At 45.0% G+C, this 22330-nt stretch overlaps 1 protein-coding gene and 1 long non-coding RNA gene across 3 annotated transcripts in view; one reads left to right on the forward strand and one right to left on the reverse strand.

Annotated features, from left to right (window-relative positions):
- Positions 1 to 733: 733 nt before the first annotated feature.
- LOC140628302 (uncharacterized) lies at positions 734 to 6742 on the reverse strand. Its single transcript, XR_012026605.1, has 3 exons — positions 6560 to 6742; positions 5544 to 5630; positions 734 to 2390 (listed from the first exon to the last, which is right to left on the reverse strand). It is a non-coding gene; the product is annotated as an uncharacterized lncRNA (long non-coding RNA).
- Positions 6366 to 22330, forward strand: part of MID1 (midline 1) — a 352594-nt gene continuing 336629 nt past the window's right edge. The window contains exon 1 of one of the 2 annotated variants that reach the window (XM_072817549.1): positions 6366 to 6548. The gene's annotated coding sequence lies outside the window, so the exon portion shown is untranslated. The remainder of the gene's footprint in view (positions 6549 to 22330) is intronic. The other variant, XM_072817545.1, reaches the window with a different exon arrangement.

The raw sequence follows: 22330 nt of genomic DNA on the forward strand, positions 1-22330 counted from the left end.
CCTGGTTATCGTAGGTGGCCCCCTACTGGAGAAGAAGACGTTTGCATACATTCTGAGAGTGTAGGAGCTAGCAGTGAAGATACCAGGTATATTGGTTTCCTGTTGCTGCTGTGGCAAATTATAAGCTTAGCAGCTTAAAACAGCCCAAATTTATTATCTTACAGTTCTTGAGGTCAAAAGTGTAACATAGGTCTCACTGGGCTAACGTCAAGGTGTCTACGGGGTCACATTCCTTCTAGAGGCTCTAGGGGAGAATCTGTTCCCAGCTTCCAGAGGCTGCCCACATTCCTTGGATCGTGGTCTCCTTCCTCCATTTGCAAAGCCACCAATAGCTAGTCCAGTCTTTCACATGGCATTGCTCAGACGCTCATCCTTCTGCCTCCCTCTTCCACATTATATGGACCTTGTGATTATATTGGGCCCACCTGGATAATCCAGGATAATCTTCTTTTTTTTTTTTTTTTTTTTTTTTTAAATTTTTATTTATTTATGATAGTCACAGAGAGAGAGAGAGGCAGAGACATAGGCAGAGGGAGAAGCAGGCTCCATGCACCGGGAGCCCGACGTGGGATTCGATCCCGGGTCTCCAGGATCGCGCCCTGGGCCAAAGGCAGGCGCCAAACCGCTGCGCCACCCAGGGATCCCCAGGATAATCTTCTTATCTTAAATTCAGCCTGCTAGCAACCTTAATTCCATTTGCATAATCAATCTCCCCTTGCCATTTAACATACATGTTCACAAGTTCCAGGAATTCAGATGGGGACATCTTTGGGAGGCCACCATTCTGCCTTCCACACCAGGAGAAGAGTTCCAGGCAACGGGAATAGCATATACAAAGGTCCTGAGGTCTGAACAAGATGAGTATGTTAGGGAGAGCTTATTGGCATTAGACAATTGACTTAACGTTCCTTGTCTCCATTTTCGCCTTTGTCTAATAAAGACAACATTTGTTTCATTGACTTCAGCTGGTTACGAAGAACTTGGAGAGGAAAAAATTTTAAATGCCGTGTGCTTATATCTTGCTGCAAATTTTTGTCTCCTTTAATTTCGTTATTGTAATCCTTCAAGGTTTTCTTGTATTTTTTCATCCTTGATCTTTTTGTAGCAAGAAGGCAATGTAATTGATAAGCATTTGGCAAATTCAGATGGGAAATGCTATTTTGGATTGTATTTCCATGACCTCTTCAAGAAGTACATATTCTAGTTCTTTTTGAATATTTTATAAGGAGGCCGGTGTAGTGACATTTCTAGCTAATTTCATTTCATTTATGTCACCAATGTATTCACTAGCGCCTGTGTAGAAAGCACTGTTAAGGGAACATGAACAATAGGAAAATAGCCAAAATAGGGTCCCTCTTACCTTCTCGGCACTTGCAATCAAGTACCTATGAGTACCTTGCCATTCTGGGATGCTTCTTACAATGTAGAGAGAGCATGGGTCTACACCGTATAGCCCAAGGGTAGCTGCCCAGTTTCAACAATAAAGTTTTATTGGCACCCACCCATGCCCATTCATTTACATATTATCTGTGGCCCCGTGGGACCCCAGCAGCAGAGTGGAGTAGTTGTAGGGAGGGAGACTTACAAGTGGCAAAGGTGAAAATATTGACTCGCTGGTCCTTGGCAAAAAAAAGCTTGCCGACTCCTGACCTAGTAGGGTACACGGTCTTTTGGAAATTTTGGCTTTTGCCTCTGAATTTGCTCTGATTTCTTGTTTCTTAAAATGAAGATCTCCAGTCAGGCAGTGCTCTGAGAATTCCTAGTTTCCAGCACTCCCATGGTTAATACCACCACACCAAGTAAAAGTACTGAGTAAAAGTGCTAAGCTGTCAGGATCTAACCAAAGTACGGACTTGTATTTGCTCACTCTGGTTTTCCTACCACATACTGTGTAGCCCGTGCGTTCCAGTCCTCTGTTTGTCCCTGTTGGACGTAAGCTGCCTTTTTCTTAACGTCATCCCCCCCCCCTTTATTCAAGGTCATTTAGAATTATAATACAATCCTCTGAGGTGTTAGCTATCCAATTTGGCACCATCTGCAAATTAAATCAACTTGTCTTTTATTTCATCACTCGAGTAACTGATAGAAATATTAAGAAGCGCCTGCCTCAGGACATTCTTTTTAAATGTCGCTGTTTCCCTCAAGGTTCAGCCAGCACCACTGATTAATCTCTGAGTCCACCTTTCAGCCAGCACTCTAATGGAAACTGGAGCAGGCCAGGAACTCCCGAACTTACGATGCCAGTCATTGCGCCATCAAGGGTATTGACTATGCCCAGCTCACTGAGGCTTGCCTCCAGCCACATGGTTGGCCATATCTGTCATGTCTTCATTTGTCACGGATTCTAGTTCTCACTGTTGCCTTGAACTTCAGCAGGGCCGGAGGACTTGCTGTGGCCAATGAAAGGTGAGCAGAAGTTTGAGTGTCCCTTATTTTTTTTTTTAAGATTTGTTTATTCAGAGAGAGAGAGAGAGAGAGGCAGAGACACAGGCAGAGGGAGAAGCAGGCTCCATGCAGGGAGCCCGACGTGGGACTGGATCCCGGGTCTCCAGAATCACACCCCAGGCTGCAGGCGGCACTAAACCGCTGCGCCACTGGGGCTGCCCTGAGTGTCCCTTATGAAGTGAAGTTTCGAAAGGCAGTGCTGCATGATTCACCAAGTCCCCATTTCCCATCTCAGCCACCGTGAAAGCATGTGTTGAAAGGAACCCTTCATCGGCCTGGGCTCCTAAGTGGCTATGAATAGGAGAGCCTTCCCTGCTAATCTGTGTAAATATGTGGCACGAGTGAGAAAAACACCTTTGTTGTTTACAAGCCACTGAGATCGGGGGGTTCCTTGTTACCAGAGCATGACCTCGCCCATCCTGCCCAACACAGCACCATAACGTTTACATAGAAAGCTCCACTAAAGCTAGGGACAATTCTTTTTCCGTGTACCCTTTCCTATTTGTATCCTACACAGACCCTTGCCATAAGACCCCTTAAATGCTTCTTGAATGGATATGAACTAAAGATACATTAGTAGATAGATAATGGGCTATAGTATTATGCTTTTCCATCACTTCTTCATATACAGAATTAATGATGAAAATAACTCCTTGTACATCCAGCTTCCCAAGCATCTTCAAAGTGTTTTTGCAATTGAACACGTGCCAGTCCTCCTCAGTTTTTCGAAGGATGTTTCATGATATGATGGATGCATCGAGTTTTACCTTTCCCTGATATTTACCTTATTTGGCTCAGCCCAGGCCCCCTAAGTCTAATCATGGTAAGGCCGGCCTCTGGCCAGTGAGAGCAACCTGCAGTAACTACAGTGAAAGCGTTAGTTCGGACATTTGTCTATGAATGTTTATATATTGATGTGGAACTCCAGTTAAATTCCAGAGATCCAGGGAAATGTCAGAGTTTCATATCCCATAATATAGATGTGCACAGCCTTTCCTTGAAGATCATTAGCTCCATGATGGGGGAGACATGCCTAACTTACTCGTGGCTGTTTACCTAGGGCCTAGAAAAATGCCTGGGCCGTAAGAAGCATCAATACATTCATTGGGAATGATTGGGGGGGGGGACACCTGTTAGGTACTTTCAGTAAATCTGTGAGACGTGTAGCCATTGTTTTCACTTTGGAGATGAGGCTTCAGAACATAAGTGACTTGCCCAAGGTCACACGACCAAGACACGGAACCAGCATGGAAGCACATTCTGACTCAAAGGCATTTGCACTTCCTTGGTTGGTGTGGTACACCCAGGGCGCCATAGAACTAACAAGCGTTCTGGAGTCTGATGGACCAAGCTTGGAATTATGGCTCAACTACTCATTAGTCGTATGTCATCGGGAATTTCTAAAATCTATCCCCTGATGTTTACCTTCAACCACTATGATATTTTCTCCTCTTCAAGTAGGTCTTGTATTTTATTCAGTTTCCCATAAATGCTGTTTTTTTGGCACAGTGTAATTATTCAGCCGTAAGTGCTCTGTCATTGGGGGCTTCTATGGTTAGGTCGGATCCAGGCTGCTTCGTGGCACAGCCTTTCCCAAACCATTTCTTGAGGCATCCAAAATGGATTTAGTAGAGGGTTATATTCCTTCTTTGAAATATGCTACTTTGAGATCCAAATTTCGTTTTGACCCTTCCAATTCAATAATTATAGCCTAAGATATTTTGTGTTTAAAACCTAAATGATTGTTTGCTTAGAATTGTAAGAACAAATTTGGAGGCCAGCTTAAGGCACTTAAAGGTTTAGCCTGCCCTAGGAAAAAAAATGCATTCTTTGTCTTGCATCAACATGTTAATAAAGTCTAAAGTTCCTGCATAAACAGAACTTGCTTCAGCGGGAATTATGAGAACATAAAGGGTGCAGGATCGTAAATGGACTCTAGTACTGAAAGCCATTTACCTAGCATGGTACACAGAGTTTTATTTAAGATTAATGAAAACCCAAAAAGTAAAAAACACTAATATTCCTGCCAGTGGGGGAGTCGAGATGAGTCTTAACTTGATGCCATAGAAATGTGTGTACTGCGAACAGAAAAATGTGTGCAATATTTGCAATTACATCTTCATAATATTTTATAACCCAAATTCGTATTCAATAAAAATATACTTCCTATCTCATTTTATGATCTTTCTGGAGTCATTTTTGTGGTAAGTTATGACTATAGAAAGAGTATTTTAATCAGTTCGTATATTGCATTTAAACTCTCCGGGCAGACGATTATTAAAAATTATATTTGAGCATGGAAAACTGCCATTTTAATGTTCTTCTGTGCCTTTAAGTTGGTTCTACTTTTGGAAATTCTACTGGCATTAAATTCTAGAAGATCTGAGATTTGGGATCTGCCACAAGCCAATCATGAGACTTTAGAGCAATCACTGTATCTCTGCGAGTTAGTTTTGTTATCATAAAAAGGAAATAACACACACACTTCACAGTGTTCCTGTGGAGATATGAAGAGAAACTGGATGCAAAAATCTTTGCCTGGTGTAAAATGCTATCCAAAGATTGGTCGCCCGTCCTGACAGTGTGATTTTTGCCCTTCACTGCTCTTAGCAGAAGCTCTTCCTCTTCTTCCCCCCCCCCCCAATTTTCAAGAGTTTATTTGAGCGAACATGGACTGGAATCAGGCAGTGCTAGGAGCGTCCCACCCCCCCCACCCCTGCCCCCGCAGAAACTCTTGACGATTGGTTTGTGCTGGTGCTGGCTTAGGAGGTATGTAAACATTCTCTCCCCTTTCCTGAGCAGGGGCCTAAAACCCAGCACGGAGCTATTTTTACTAAGATTGACACTACCCAAGGAGCAGTCACCCAGGGGGTGCAAAAAGGGAGGGACAAATGACCCAGCTGAAGATAGCTTTTATTTAGTGGGCAAGCTTCACCTCCAGCCCCTGGGGACTGGGAAGTCTTGGGGGTCTCCGAGTCACAGGAAGACTGCAGTGGAGTTGGTTAGACTTGAAAAGGATTATTACTTTACTTGGTGGTAGATAAATATGGGGGGTGGGGCGAGCCAATTATTAGACAATTGATATGTTACATACTTACATTTAAAAATTATGTTTTGAGCCCATTGTTGGGCCTTCCAGGAGTTCTTTTAAAGATGGATTTTCTTATCTCCTTAAGTCCGGGAAGCTGTTGAAAACAATTTTCCGTGTAATTATGCAAATTCACATGTGTTAGATTTCCTTCCTGAAGCCATCAAATAACGCTTCAATGTGTGGGCTCAGGAGGGTTATTACAGGGAATAAAGAGATGTCATTATGTGTCATTTTGCCCATCAAAAAAATACAGTAGCAATTACTAGCTTGTAAAGGGAGTAAACTCCAAATGATCATATTGCATTATCTACTAAGGGCCTGGGAAGGTCGAATAACTATTAGTTACTGTGCCCACGTAAGGCATTTGAGCCTTATTTCATGGAGACTTATTCACATTCTCTTCCCATCACCTCTTTCTATTCACTTCTTTGAAAATCATTTCAAGACAAGTTATCCTGGTTTTAAAAACACAGAAGGCAAACAAAACCGTCCTCTACTTTGGTTTTGCTCCCTACTGTGCCTTTGGATAATATGAGGTTGGTCACAGCTCCTGATATAAAATACTCACTGTTGACTCACAGTCCTCCTAGAAGGGCCAATTTCACAGACCGCCAGGATAAAGATGATTTTAATTAAATGGCACAAATCCCTTTGTGCTGCAACCAAACCCTGCGCAGGCTGACGGACTCCCAGCCATTCTGGCATGTATAGAGTTAACCAGGTTACGGGGATTCCTAGTTAACTTCTTTCACCAGGAATGCAATTCATGTTTACCTATATAAGGAAACCTGTTAGGCTGACCTGAGTTTGGCAGATTTTTGCGCTGACTGGGAGGCGTGTAAGCACACAGCCTGGAAAGGGGAGTGATTCGGAGCTGGACAGAGCAAGCTTCCTGAACGCCCCAGCCGTTCAGCTGATCCGAGGCAGCCTGCTTGGAGGACCTACAGGTTTGTCTCTTCCAGATCACAGCTGAGGAACAAAATCCCCCGTCCTGGGAAAAATGGGGAAGCCGGTGAGTCTTACCGATCTCTCTCTGCTCGCTTCAGCTAAGTGCCACGTCTCGCTGCTCTCACCCAGGAAGCAAAGGGAGAGGCGTAGCTCAGCCTCCAACCCCACAGCTCCCTCCCGAACAGACACAGTTCTCCGCAAATACCTCCAGACAACTTTTCCTGCCTGTTTTATACACCAGGAATTCACAGGGGCGATGATTTTAGCACCTTAGCCATTCCAGAGAGCGTTTTTACTAGCCAAGAGTTTGTAGACCATCGTGATGAGCAAACTTTCTCATCTTTGTCGCACTCTGAAACACTGGAAATGAGCCTTGGGGTGCTTTGTGAGAAGGCTGAGTCCCCAAGGAAGTAATAGTAAATCTAAGTGGGTTCTTAAAACCACAGGCAGTGTGATATTCCGCAGAAGTGCAATTTGTCACTAAAAAGGCAGTCTGCAGGTATCGTTTTTCAATCACGCAGCAGCAAAATCCCTGCATCCTGCACATGTAGTAAAGGACAACTTCTGAGACACTGAGGAAAAAAGAAGCCGGGCTGGGCTCTTTGTTCTAGACAATGTAAAGATCACTCGCGCATTTTGACAAGTAGCGTATGTCTGTTTATATATAAGGCGAGAATGATGAATAAGAGCTTGATGTCAAAGGCATTGCGGTCGATTGAGTTCGAATTTGGCTATACTCTGTGTGTATACAAAAATCTCAGTCTGAATGTAATTAAACATGGAAATGCGAAAGTGTTTGCCAGACTTTCAGGGCAATTGTAGTTAGACGTGGGAGCAGCCAATTAAAAGAGGCAGCCCGAGGAAGGAGGAAAGAACTATGCCAGCCGAGTTTGGGGGCATGGGTAAAACTTTGGAAAAGAAAGTCAGTTTTCTTACAGTAGAGCTGTCCGAATGTGATCTGGAATCAGGAATCGTTTTCTTATTTGGAATTATTTTTTATTTAGCTCATGCCAAGGACGGGGGGTGGTTCTTAATTGAGTTAGCTGGGTTGATTGTGTTGGAGTGATGTGACTGCTCAGCTGTCCGAGTCATACTGTCGTTTCCTGTCATGCACAGTGACTTAATCCTAAAAGTTGGGGGAACAGGATTGTGCTACTGGCTGCGGCAAGTGGCATGAGGACCCGGTTTCCGATTCCTCAGGTTTGGAAACCGACGTCCAGAAAAGTAACCGGCGCCAGCAAGCGGGTCTGAGGGGGTGAGCACTTTTTAAACCATTGCTGGCGATCGATCGCCCGGCCTCTGCTCGGGCTACGGTGTAATACAGGGAGTGGCGGCTCCCCGCTCGGAAACACAAAAGCCATGGCCAGTTTTGTTTAGGGCCCTTGACTCGAGAAAGCAGAGCCGTTCGCAGGAACGTAGTTCAAACGGAGCCTGCCCGCCCCAGGAGAGCGAGACCTAGAGGCGCGGATCGCGGGGTGCGGTGGACGTTTTAGTAAATCAAGTTCTTGACAGCAAAAGCCGCAGGACGGAGAGGACTCTGGGCAGACGTTTCGGAGCAGTTCTCTCGGTCGTGCTCAGAAAAAACAGGAGTCCTGTAAGTGCGTTGCTTTCAATGGGCATCAGTAACCCAGGAGGCCCAGAACCCTTATTGGAAAATATACGGTTAATAACAGATGTTTATACCGGGTTGTCTCACCCCGCGGATGAGATGGCCCCAGGCCAAGTCGGCCAGCGTGTCCGCTGTTCTTCCTGTGAGTTAATATGTACACAGTTATTATATACTAATTACATCAACAGCCAGGGGAATATATAAGCAGAAAGATAGATAGGTCTCCTGGGGTGGGGAGGGCCCCGGGTAAAGGGCGGGAGGTTGGATCTCACGTCTAGTGTTTTCCTGGCCGGTGGCACGCGAGTTCCCGCAGGCCACCAGGGCCCTGACTCCGCAACCTACTGGTCCTTGGCTCCTCGGCTGCTCATGTGGGGACAATAAGAGGGATGATTGTATTTAACACCTTGGTGTTAATGGAGTTTCAGGAGGATTCCTTCTGGAAGATTAGTTATTTGAGGGTCCGGACTGATCCTGCCGCGCAAGGCAGTAGGTAGGATGCCGTGCTGTCGCATCAGCCCCTCGGAGCCACCGCTAGCCTGTTGTGTGGAGGGGACAGCCGCTCGACAGCCTCTTTAGATCTGGGAGACGTTAAGAGGTGTCTGGATTGAAGGAGATTAAAAAGTACTAGGGGAAGAAAAAAGACAAAGAGAAACAGGTCTTGTCAGAGCCTTGCCGTGGTCATCGGCCAGCATGTGTTGTGACTCCCGGAAGGAGTGTAGCGTATGAGGTGTGGTTGGCTGCAGACTGGCCTGGTGGCTGGTTTTTTGGCTGATCAGACTAATGAATATTCTTTCAGGCCAAGATTCAGACCAGTGGCTGAGCCCTGGGAGACAATGAATGGGTCACAGACCTGCCCAGATGTTGGTCTCTTTTGTCATCTGGGTCATCAAGCTGTGCCTGGGCTGGGGGGTGTCCCCCTGAAGGTTATCTCTGGGCCACGCAGCTCCCTCAGTTTGCCCCACTGCCACATGCAGGTAGGATTCATTTCTTATCTGTGTGATGTGTAAAAGTTAGGAAACTGTCTGACAACCCGGGCCCAGAATGGAGATGGGGCAAGTCAAAGTTCCGCTGTACTGTGTTAACCTAGCCTTGGGGCTAAATGTGAAGGAAGGTGTCCTAACTTTTATTGTCTTCCATGCTGTGGAGGGGATGTCAAGGCCCTCTATATGTTATCCAGCTTGGCCTCTCGATTCCATAAAGAATTTAAAGAGGTGTGCGTGTGTGTGTGCGCACGTACACGTGCATGCATGTGTTGTTCTGTTCTTAAAGATCTCCGACAAAACTGATGACAAAGTGTTTCCTCATGGGATCCTTTCTAACATTTAGTTATGGTTTATACTTCCCTTTCTCAAACTGCTATCAGGGTGTGTTTGGCTGGGATTCTGCTGCTGCCAGTGTGGCCTAGTCCAGAGGCAATGACATAAAAGAACCTGGTTTCAAAAGTTATTTATTAAATGTAAATTCTTTCCTTGGACACTGTACCAGATTTGTACACAGCATTCCTATCCCTGGTGAACTTTCTCTGGCTTTCTCTGCCTACCATTTGACATCAATTACCTTTTCAAAAACATTTCGCGTTATTAATTCCTGTTACGTTCATTCGGCAAATATTTATTGAGTGCCTTTTGAAGTCCTATGCTAAGTACTCTGGAGGAAAAGCGGGTATATCAGAGACAGATGAATTTAAACCAAATCTTCATGCCACCGATAGCATTTCTGCCAAGAGAAATCTCATTGCCTCTTGAGTGTGCAGCATATGAAATATGAATTGCTACAAACTTACCTGACCACTGACTTGTTCACTGATCATCCTGAGGGACATTCTCTAAGTCACAGCTTCCCAACTGATGGGCAGAAGTCAGGTAAGGCGCAGGCCATGTTGTTCATGCTTTCAGTGACCAGATGATTTCCGTGTCAGAGCACGTCAGGTAGATGCCAACGAACTTGGTTGCACTTACAAGAAGAAAGATGCCACTTTGCTCCGTGCAGAGCATCTGTGAATGACAGATTGCTGGATGCTACCTCTTTACATGTTGTTAATGAAATTCTTAAGACCACACTTTCTTGGAGGCATCGGGGATTCCTAGGGTGCCACACACACAAAGAGGGGATATTTTCAAAATGCCAAGTACCTCGAGAGCTTTCATACTGGTTTTTAACCACTGGAAATTATTAAGGTTCAAGTTCCAGTGACAGTCCTTATGAGGCAGACGAAGGCAGCTGCTGTTACTTCTGAGGTTGTATATATAAGGCTTAGAACTAGGGAGCATGAATTAATAACTGGTTTGTGTCAGTAGGATTCGCCAAGTATCTAGGGCATTGGCAAAACCAATTTAAAATATATTTATATTTGAAGAAAGGTTAGCTGGGAAGGTGATAGACAAGACTAGGGTTTCTAGTTAAATGTAAAAGTACATTTCCATATTTTAATTAATTGCTTGCAATCACATAGAAGGGAATCTTCTGCGAGTGAACCTTTCAGAGAAATTAAGTTCCTTTATATATTATTGCCAAGGGTTCAGTTAATTTTATTTTTTATTTAAAAGGAAAATAAAAATGGATAGCAGTGCTTTGTGGAATGTAGCATTTTCAAATATGCGTGGTACTTAATAGCTGGATCTGCGTAAAGAATGGCTCCAACTGCACGTCCTCATGCATTAGCTCTTGTGAGTTGCTCTTCACTTGTCTAAACTTGAGGCAGAAATGAAATTAAGCAGAACCTCCTCAATTTGACAGTTTGAGTTTTAACACGTGACAGAATTGGAATTCTGGTTAAAAAGCCTAAGCCCGGAAATGCTGCATTATTTATAGGTATTGTTCTGCAACGGAGGCCTTGGGTTATTTAAACCACAATTATTCCCCTCCCTCCCACCCCCACCTCGGGTCTCTAATTGTACAGTTAGTTAGATCTGTGCTAACACACACCTCATGCATTGCCTCGGGGGAACAAAAGGGTCTATCAGCTCTAGAGAATGGATAACGAGTTCACTCGAACTGCTATGCTTGGTTTAAAGTTAAGACACAAAGCAGTGGATGGTGGGTTTGGTCAAGTCATGTTAAATTTTTCTGGGATTTGGTTTCCTTCATCCATCCATGGAGACACAAATACGCATGTCATTGGACAGTTAGGAGTGTTGAGAAGGGTGGTATCCATGAAAGCACCTGGCACAATTCCGGACATGAGGCCAGTTGATAAACAGTCATTGGATCTGAGATGGATGTCTTCAAGGACACAATTAAGGGACAGAGGAGGGATCCCTGGGTGGCACAGCAGTTTGGCGCCTGCCTTTGGCCCAGGGCGCGATCCTGGAGACCTGGGATCGAATCCCACGTCGGGCTCCTGGTGCATGGAGCCTGCTTCTCCCTCTGCCTGTGTCTCTGCCTCTCTCTCTTTCTCTGTGTGACTATCATAAATAAATAAAAATTTAAAAAAAAAAGAAAATTTAAGGGACAGAGGAAGAAGTACACACACACACACACACACACACACACACTGGCGGCCTGGATGTAATGTTGCCCACTCAGCCGCCTAAGCTTTGCTTTTCAGAGAACATTTTTGCATCTGAGAGTCTTGCTCTCAAGCCCCCTGCCTTCTGTAGCAATCTATGTGATCTCAGACATAAGCTTCCTCCTTTCAAGGTGTTTTCCAAAAAGTAACGTGCTTTAGAAACACATGGTCACTTCATAACTTCATACTTCACTCATTTGACAGCTTGAAAGCTTTTCCAACAGCAGTGGCGGGACACCGGGCCAGTGAATTCATTGCTCGAAGCCTCTGGTTTTATGAACAACAGGTTAGAACATTTCCCTGCCTTCAATCCGTAACAACAGTTCTCCAGGGGGTCTTGAGGGTGGACCTCTCAAGGTGTTATGCCCCCGAAAGTTACCCCCAGACCCCGCTCTCTTTCTCCACTCCCCACCTAACACATCCCTCTGCTTTTTGGTAGAGACTCACAGATAGCAGAGAAGCTCTCTTAAAGGAAATGTATTTTGGCACAGAGCGTCATAGCATGGTACGCAAAAGCACACACGCAGCAGCTCCCAACTGACAAGTGATTTAGAGAAGTTGAAATCTTAAAAAGTTTATCTTATATTTTCCGCATATGTGCATACAGGAGGAACATAGGATTTATTTTTTAAAAATTGGTCTAAGTATGCCTAAAAGAGTTCTTTCAGTAAATGTAGCATGACATATTTAAATGCTAAGAAAACATTGTTTTATACTCTAACTGGAAGAATTTTTTTTTCTTGGTGTTGTATCTTATCTCAAGTTCAATGAAAATAAGTGAGAAATAGAGGGTCTATACTTTTTAAATTTTTATTTTAACCCAGTTAGTGAATATACAGTGTTATATTAGTTTCAGATGTACAGTATACTAATTTAGCACTTCTCTATGTCACCCAGTGCTCATCATGATAGGGCTCTACACTTTGATCAAGCCACTGCTGTGGACTGGATTCTGTGGTCCTCCCCACTCCCAGAACCACATCAGAACTATAATCTTTCCTCACGTGGTCCTCCCTGGGAATGGACTTGTCTATTCACACCCACAGGAATATCTACCAAGTTGCTACACTTCGCAGTGAGCTAATTCTTTAACCTTTCTAACACATGTCCACAAATGCATTTAGAACCAGCATGCTTGGTGGATTCCATAGATCTCCTGGGTACCTGTCCAGGCAACTTTCCTCCAGTCCCCCCTGAGCCATGAGAGGGTCTTCCTCTGGTCTGGGGGGAATCCCTTCCTCCTTTCCATTTCTTTGATAGGCTTTGCCAGGTACATGACTTCTCCTTTCCTAATGGGTGCATCTTATTTCAAATAATGTCTAGACCTCAAAAGAAGTGAAAACAGTATGAACTTCTATGTTCATGGGCAGGCAAGGCAATTATAGCATGACTGCAGTCTAGGCAGCAACAAGTGTAGGATACATCCTGATACCAGCTATGCCGAATCCGAAAGAATTCCCCCCCTGAGAACTCATGAAATACAGTATGACTCCCCCATCACACAGGGATGCCTAATATCCCAGAGATAGAGAATAATTTCATTACCTTTTCTTTTAAGATTTTATTTACTTATTCATGAGAGACACAGAGAGAGGCAGAGACACAGGCAGAGGAAGAAGCAGGCTCCCTCCGGGGAGCCTGATGCGGGACTTGATCCCAGGACCCCAGGATCACTCCCTGAGCTGAAGGCAGATGCTCAACCACTGAGCCATCCAGGCATCCCAATTTCATTACCTTTTAAGGCATCAAGAGTGTTCTAGTAGAAACGAATGGATCTAGACAGAGCAACACCTGTAATCACCATATTTACTGCTTTGGCATGGATTTCTTTCCAATTAAAACCAAGTAAGAGAACAAGATCCAGTGACATTGGGACAAGCAGTGGGATAAGGATGAAGAGGCAGGAATGGAGAGAGGACAAGGAAAGAGAAAAACAAAAAGGAGAAGCTCAACATCCACTGAACAATATTTATCAAAGTCCTGTGCTGAGCCGGGCATCGCCCTACATGCTCAGACTAAAGCAGAGCATGCGCTCACCTAGAGAGCAGTCTAGTGTAGGAGGCAAAAACACTGATGCAATGTCCCACAAACCAGGGTAAAGGTGCGCCCGGAGCGAAAGCTAGGAAGTATAGCTATGCACTGCTGCGAGATTGTACTGGGTGAGGGGGGTCCTTTAGCTAATTGGGAAGGAAGTCAGAGAAAGCTTCCCCAAGAGAGGGCTGCTTATACTGAGAGCCAGTAGGAAGGATGGGAGTCAGTGTGCTTGGAGGGAGAGGAAATGGCCAGATTGTATGAGGGAGTTTTCAATGAGGGATGCCATTTATCTTTTGGAAAGGCCACGTGGGCAGCAACATAGAGAAGAAATCATGGGGTGTCAGACTGAATGGGGGTGAACCAAACAGGAACCTAGGAGAGGGGCCTGGGAAGAGGTGTGGCTGTTTCCGAGGCAAAAGAGACAGGAGCGGCAATGAATGGGGACGTGGGTGATGGGGAGGGACCAGGAGGCATCAAGGCAGACTCCCAGGAAGTTGGTTCACCTAACTGGAGGGATAGTGGTATCCTTAATGACTCAGGGAACAATAAAGTTGACCTGGTTTGGGGGTAGGGTGGGGAATCTTTTGTAGCCTGCTGGAGTGGAAAACGCAGGAGCTTTGGAGCTGAAAGTCCTGCTGTGGGTTTAAGTCCTGGCTCATCCATTGACTGGCCGTGTGATGCAAAGTTTCTCTGAGCCTCCGTTCTCCCATCTGGAAAAAAAAAGGCCATAAACACCCACCTCCCAGGGTTGCTGGGACGATCAAAATAACTTCATATGTGGTCAGAGGTCCTACATCCATGAGTTACTATCGTTACTCCACAAATTCGCCAGCAGGGAAGCCTGGAGAAGGAAGGGCTGTTTTCAATAAGTTGCTGGGGGTGAGGGAGGAGGGTGGTGTGTGAGAATCTGGACAGCTGAGATCTCAACGCCCGGTGCGTTTACCCGAGCAACGTTTTTCTCGTGGTTGATAATGTACAGGACGGCCGTCTGCTTCAGTCGTCTGGGGGAGTACCTCTGGTTTCATCCCGTCCTCCTCTCCTCCTCTCCCTCAGCCCGGATTAAGGGATCCCACATAGGAACGAGCTACATTATTTTTCTCAGCCGAGATCCCTTATCACTTGTAAGAGGACTATAGGATTTAGGAAAATGTAACCCGAGAGTTTGCACTAACAGATGAGCACACTCGATTAACTTCACACTCCCCGTAGTGTTTGGGCGAAGGTTTTACCATTCTGTTTTTCTAGCGTCAACTTAGCCAGAGCCTTTTATATGACATGTGTAATTCCACTGCCCTTGAGTGACCTCAGCGAATTCCTTTCTGGCTTCCAAACATGCTCTCATTAAAGGGAGCCATTAGGCAGCGAAGCTGTGGCCATTGGGTTAGGCGAACCTTGTAATGGGCAGGTGAAGGGGGGAGAGGGTTAAGCCCCGTGGAATCCAGGTATTAGCTCCGCTCCCTGCAGGTGTTCTGGAATTGGAGGATCCAAGTCGCTACCAAAATTCCACCCCACCACCACCACCCCATTGCCTTGTTCCACTTCTTTCCCTTTGTCCCTGGCGCACCCCATTAAGTCTCTACTTCTGAGCCACATTGCTCTCTCTGAATTATCAAGAAGAGGAAGTTTCCTACCAAAACCATTCAGCTGTTTTTCCCACGCAGGGAATACTCATTTTCCTCCAGAGAATGGTGCGGGAGAGACTGAGAGGCTCCCCGTTTGGCCGTTTCACTTGTGTTGTGTTTGGGTAGGAGACGGTGAAGCGTTTGTATGAACTTTCAGATAAGCAGCCTGGTTCTCCATCCGGATACTTGAGTTTCGACCGCATACGTGCAGCCTGGGAGCCAGGCATGTGGGAGGCGCGGAGTAGGAGGTGGAGTGGAAGCTGTTACCCGAAGCAGAAGCCTAAGGCGTGTTTTTCAGAGCTTGCTCTTTCCACCACCTTCCCCTGCCTTCGTATGTCTTTGTCTGTGTGACCCACTTTGGTGCAGATGCATTCCAGGATAGAAGGGCAGTTTGAAAAGGCAGTTCTAAATCCGAATTGTAGCGCCAAAGGCCTGCCAGGTGGCTTCATAAAGACTCGCTTGGCTTCAGCGGCGTGACCCAAGTTCAAGGCAGGAGCATCCCACAGAAGCTGACCATTAGCACGTGGGCGAGTGGCCGCTTGGTGTCTGGAGGGTTGAGAATTCATGACACGGTCTCAGGAAGCCAGAGCTAGAAGGGGTCGCAGCAGAGAAAGAGTTCGCTTTGCCCACTAATGCGGTCACCTGCCAATAAATACTTTGCCAACAGTTCAAAGAATACGCGGGGGACCTGGGAGAATGATCCCGAATGCAGGTCGCAGCAAACAGAAAACACATCAAACGTTACCATGAGTGAAAAACTCCAAGAACTTCTGTTTTCAGGCCCCCAAACAAAGTTCTTACAGAGATAAAGATGTGAGCTTTGCACACCATCGGGCCTTCTGGGCTGTTTATCCTGCTCAGAAAGACCGAAAATGAGGAGGAGGAAGGCCTCTGCCAACAAGATTGTAGGTCATAAATTAGTTAATAAAATCTGTCCTGTGTTATCTCCGAAACAGCCTATTTTATATATACTTGTCCATTTGATTTATTTGTTTCTCTGCTTACTCCAGGCTGTATTTTGGTAGCGTAAGTCAGTATATGAGTTTCAGATTATACAAAAGTTTATTTATAAATGACCTGCCTTCTGTGGAGGAAATAGAGTGTGGGGTGTGTGTGTGTGTGTGTGTGTGTGTGTGTGTATGTGTTGTATATAATTTATTGCTGTTGATCAGGAATTAACTTTGGATTTCAATATATGACACTAGTGATTCCAATTAAACATGTGTATTGTTATCTGCCAAAATATATTTATTTTTATCATAAACTTCATTTTTATTGCCGCTTCCAAGAACTCTTAGGGGCTTATAGAGTTCCAGTAGATTATTTCCACTTAGGAGCGTGAGTACATCCAGTTCTCATTTTGTGTCCTAGAGTCACTCTCAGTGATAAAGCAACACTCTACGTATCTATGTACATTTCTCTACGTATTACATACATGCACATGTATGTGTATGCACATGTATGTGTCCATTTGAAAGTTTCTCTATATGTTAAGGAGGGTAAGCTGTAGCCATTGTCTACCGTTTTTTTTCAAAATCAGATGCAAGGTATAAAAAAGAAAGTGTTGCAACTTTTTAAGACCCAGTACAATTATTTAGAAGATAAGCAGAAGTCCAAAGAGGTCAGGGGACAGGAGGTGGGGAAGACAGGAAAAAGGGGAAAGGAAAGAAAAGAGAAGCAGGAGATGAGAGAGGAAGGGAGATCCCAAAGCAACAAAAATCTACTCTCTCCTCCCCAGCCAAGCGCACTCTCCCTGTAGAGACAAAAGCCCAGCACACAAACAGGCGGAGGACTCAGGGATTGAGAAAAGAAGAAAGAAGGGACAGGGTGCAGATTGCTAGAAAGCACCCAAGACCAAAAGAGAGAGACAGAGAGAGGACAAAGGGTGAGAACAAAATAGCAGGGGACTCACTTGCACAGGGAAAGCAGAAGAGCCAAATGGAAACACAGAAGAAAATAGGAAATGAGGGGGTCCCGTGGAAAGCCGGGCAGGCGTGGAATGAGACAGAAGTGGTCGCTGCGCTTGTCGGTGGGTGGCAAAGACGACACTGTTCTCTAGGTATCTTGACGAAAGGAGGACCGGACAACACGGAAACGAAGGTGGGCAAGAAGCCAGCAAGGGGAGGGTGAGAGCACCCACAGGGAGCACTGGAGCCCACGTGAGAGGGCGGCCAGCCAAGCGCCAGGTCCCGGCGAGCGGCCACCACGCTCATGCCCTGCGGGGGTTCATCCCGGTGCGACTGAGCCCCGAGGACGGCCCGGCCGGCCTCATCTTCGTAATCAGCCCGATGCTGCGGTAGTAATGTGGGCGCGACTTACTTCATGAATGTCCCTACTCAGGAAGAGTGGGGTGGCAGGACGCCCGGGCTTGCAAGCGGGGAGGTGCTCCCGAGGAGGTCCCCTCGTCCTGAGCCAAGCAAGCGATTGCTCTGGGGCAGTGCCTGAGAGCTTGGTGGCCTGAAGAGCCAGTCCTCCAGATGCCTTCCATAGTCCCGGGAGTCCTTTCTTGAGCAGCAGTACCTGGCTTAATACTTATGCAACACTTTGAATTTGGGAAGGGGAGTGGGCGGGAGAGGCTGTCGTGTCTGAATCCACGTCCACTGCCAGGCTTCGCCCAAGTCCCCAGCGCCCGAGCCTGTAACTGCCAGGCCTAGAGCCTGCGCGTGAGATTCCCAGCCCAGCCGCTCGGGGGTTTGGACTTGCTCGTTGATTTTTTTACTGTGATTTCGCTCATAAGAACTTCTGTTTGCAATTCAGCAACCCGAGGAATTGTTTTTATGGCAAGTTCGGAACTTAGAGTCAGTCACACATTTCAAGGCCTGGGTCAGGAAACGAGTTTGACGTGTGAACAGTGTGACGTTAATTCTTACCTGCAGCGCAGAGTGATGCTCAGAGTGGGCAGGGAGCGCTCACTGGTCGGTGACTCAACGGGTCACAGCTGCGTTTAAAACTCCAGTGGGCAGTTCCGAAGATGGCAAGCTTTACGTTGAAACAGTGCCAGTGCGTCTCCATTAGTGCCCGGGGTAGAATACAAGCATCTGCTTGCTTTTATTGCCCATGTGTTCCTTAAGATGGTCTGTTTCTTTATGACGTAAATCACTGCAATCAACTATTTTTAAAGTCTCTTTTAGTGTTTCCCTGAAATGATCACTCTTTACAATAGTTTAATAGATAATTGGCCTTTAGGTACATGAAAAGATAATGCAGATCACATTTTCTACTTTCCTGACCTTTTTCAAGGATGACATTATGACCAGAGTACCCTGGCCCCACCGTGGAAGTTGTTTTTGGAGGCTGTGGGAATCATAGGTCCACGTTAGTGCGTCAGGGCAAAGGATACCTCACATTTCCATTTGCTGAATGTGGGACAGTCGACCTGCTGACTTTTGCTCACTAACCATAGCTTTGTGGATTTGCCACTTCAGTTTGCCCTGCAAGGGTTTGCTGTGTCTTTCCCTGCATATTTACTTTACCCTGGTAGTTGCTGGACTGTCTGTTTGCCCTGCAGGCTGTGTGCACGTCCACACCGAAGAGCTTAAGGGCAGTAAGGACCATCACTTTAGTTCCAACGGACTGGCTGCATTCCAGGGCCTCTTGTTGAAAATTTTATCTCTTATGGCAAGTAAGGGTTTGAAGCCAATGGGACTGCCCAGGAAAATGAGAGCCATGAAACCAAGGCTGTTCCTATGGGAAAAACAAAGCCCACCAATTATGATTCCAGATTTGAGAAAAGATTGGCATAAGGTACAATGGATAGTAAAATGGCTCTCCTAGCCCACTGGTTAGAAAAGCTCAGGAGGACATATCTATACACACTGGGTCCTATAACTCGTAGAGTGTTACAGGATAGACCATCTGGAAGAGTAGTCCCATGGTATTCCGTAAAATACGGCTCTTACTCAGATCCTTGGATTGCATGCAGTGGGGAAGCTTCCATGGAATTCCCTAGGGAAGGATATTGGAAGATGATAATTTAAGTATTGTGAGAGTTCCTGAAACGTGCCCAAGAATTAAGACAAGGACTAATTGGGAACTCTGAGAGACCAAACAGAGCAAATGTGGAAATGTTAGCTTGTAATGATTTCTTTCCACTCAACATCTATATGTTTCTTGCTCTCTGTGTGTTCCAAAAACTGACTTTATGAAAATGGAAGGGAAGAAATGAGTGTGTGCCACAAGGAAGAAAGTAGGGGTTGAGAGGGAAATGCCCACTGCCTCATGATTGGGGAGAGAAAGAGAATAGGAGAATGGGCTGGAGAAAATCTGGGATCATATGGACTGGTTACTACAGTGTGGCATTTAAGACTTAATCTGCAAGTCACAAGTAGGAGTGTGAGTAAGGGAGATAAATTGCAGTCTAAATTAATTTTATTTAATTAGTCGAAAAGGGGCACCTGGGTGGCTCAGTGGTTGAACGTCTGCCTTGGGCTCAGGTTGTGATACCAGGGTCCCGGGATCAAGTCTCGCATCGGGCTCCTCATGGAGAGCCTGCTTCTCCCTCTGCCTGTGTCTCTGCCTCTCTCTCTCTCTCTCTCTCTCTCTCTCAGTGTCTCTCATGAATAAATAAATAAAATCTTAAAATAATTAGTTGAAAAGACTAGCTGAGTGGTCTTCAAACTTTTCTGATATTTCTAAGTATCCTCTCTCCCCCACACACACAAAATGCAAATTATCGCTCCATAAATTAACCAAAATAAAATCAATGTGTATGTGTTCCTTCCCACCGCAGCTAAGGAAGGATGTTTTCCCAGCCTGCAGTTTCCTACAGCCACCATCACTAGCTGTTGATGCCCTCTAAAGATGTGCAGAATGCAACAGAGGTTAGGAGAGCAAATTTTTGAACCATGCAGGCCTGGATTAGAATCTCTGCCATGACGCTTGCTGGCTGGACTTCCCACTCCTAACACTTAACTCCCTGACCTTGGCTTCTCTTGCCACCTGCCTCTCAGGGTCATTTGCTAAGAGTAAATCAGGAGATGTAAATGCAGTGTTCTGCACACAGTTTAAGTGCTCAGTAAATGCTGGCTAGTATCATCCCTGCTAAGTTCCTTGAGAGTGATAGCCTGATATTTGATAAACATGTGAGCTATAGAACTGTCACTCTGTAGGACAAATCGTGCAGAACACACTGCCCCTGGGTGAAAGGGTACCCACTAAAAAGTTTTTGAATTTGTTAGTTAATACTGCTTTTACTCCAGATCACTCAAGGGGCGCCTGGCTGGCTCAGTCGGTAGAGCATACACATGACTCTTGATCTGGGGGTTCTAAGTTTGAGCCCCACATTGAGTGCAGAGATTACTTAAAGATAAAATTTAAAAAAAAAAGAAGCATTTGGACTTCCTTCAGAGGTCTTTGGACTTAAGCAGGACTTGGGATCTTTCTGTTAAGAGAGATAACGAAAGGGGTTGGTAGCATGTCGAGACAGTGGCTTACCACAGCTGATTTTCTATCACCCTGTCCATTTGGCTCACAATGGACAGCTTTATACCTTTAAAGGATCTTTCTGAGACTAGATTAGCCTGAAGTTCTGCATCTAAAACATTGCTCAAATAAATTTGGACTAATGTTACTAAAATATTCAAGTGATTGCAGGCAACCGTTGTAACGTATGTTGGCTCAAAACTAGCTTTTAAGAATTTTGCCTGGAGACAAATTCTCTGTGAAATGCTTGAACAAATTAAACACAAAGTTAAAATTTGTTTGGAAGATGATGTTTTACCCAGACTGGTTTTGTATTCCTTCTTGGATCAGAAACATGTTAGTCCTTTTAGAAATACACATCCTGTAGACACATTTCAAGAGGGCAAAAAAACCCTAATCAACAACCAAATCCCAGTTCTATAAATATGCAAAAATGGCAGCAATGTTGAACAAAAAAATTAATATATATAGCCCTTTCTTCTTCCTGTCACTCCCAAGGAACCATTCTTTGGAAAACCATGTTGAATTTATCCTAAGATTATTAATAATTGTAGAAGTTTTCCAAAGTACTTTGTTGCTAAAGTCTATTCATCATAAACACTTAATTTTACTTTTTCCTCCTCTTAGATTCCGAGGTATAGATGAATGATTTCTTTGCTTGTTTTACTCAAAAGCAGATTATAAAACTTGTATCCCTCTGTTAACGTTTCCTAACCTGCTGAGGAAAATACTTAGAGGCTCCTGTCCTTCACATGAGCTGTATGAAAATTAAAGAGCACAGTTGTCTTATCTTAGATCCTTGCTAAGCTATCTTAGATCCCTGGGCATAGATGTGTTTTCTGCCTTCACACATATCAGATCCTTCGAGAGTTCTTATTTGTCATAGTACCTTGCTGCGGAAGTGTCTGTTACTCCCAATCTTACAGAACAACTAATAGGGCAAGGAAACCGAAAAGATCAATCCCGAAGGGCTTGAGGCATCCCTACCTTAATGCCAGAATTTGGATCATCTGGTGAGACTGTGTAATTTGGGTTCTTAACTGGAAAATCGGTGCTGGAAGCAGGAGCTGGGGACCGCCTGCTCATCTGGCTGGATATCCGTTGCCTCCTTTCTCCTTTATTGTTCCACGAGGGACTCTTCTGAAATTAGCTTTTCCCACATGCACACAGAAATAATGGTGATAGTAAAAATGGTTTGGGGTCTGTGCAGTAGCACCAAAGACGCAATTTAGTTGGTTGGTGTTGTCCATTCAGCGGTTTTTGTGAACCTATTGTGTTCAGGGAAATCTGCTGGATACTTAAGGAGAGCCAGAATATTTTCAGTAATCCAGCATGTTCTACAACCTTAAAGTGCACTGTGTAGTGGAGGACGAAGCAACTCTAATATAAAACACAAGCCATTCATTTGTTCAACAACCATTTATTAGGCACCTATTTATTAGGCTATGGAGACACACATTTCCTGCCCTCAAGGAAATTACAGTTTGATAAAGAATTTTAAATAGGTGCTAAGTAGAAGCACAAACTTCACATTTTCATTAGAAACATAACTTAAGTACAGCATGTGTGAAGAAAGCTATGATCTGCTGAATGTCAGAAATAACAACTCTGGCTCATACATATATCAAGGTTGGCCTCATAAAGACCGTGTA

Source organism: Canis lupus, chromosome X (assembly GCF_048164855.1).
Source record: "Canis lupus baileyi chromosome X, mCanLup2.hap1, whole genome shotgun sequence".
In the NCBI taxonomy this organism is placed as follows: domain Eukaryota; kingdom Metazoa; phylum Chordata; class Mammalia; order Carnivora; family Canidae; genus Canis; species Canis lupus.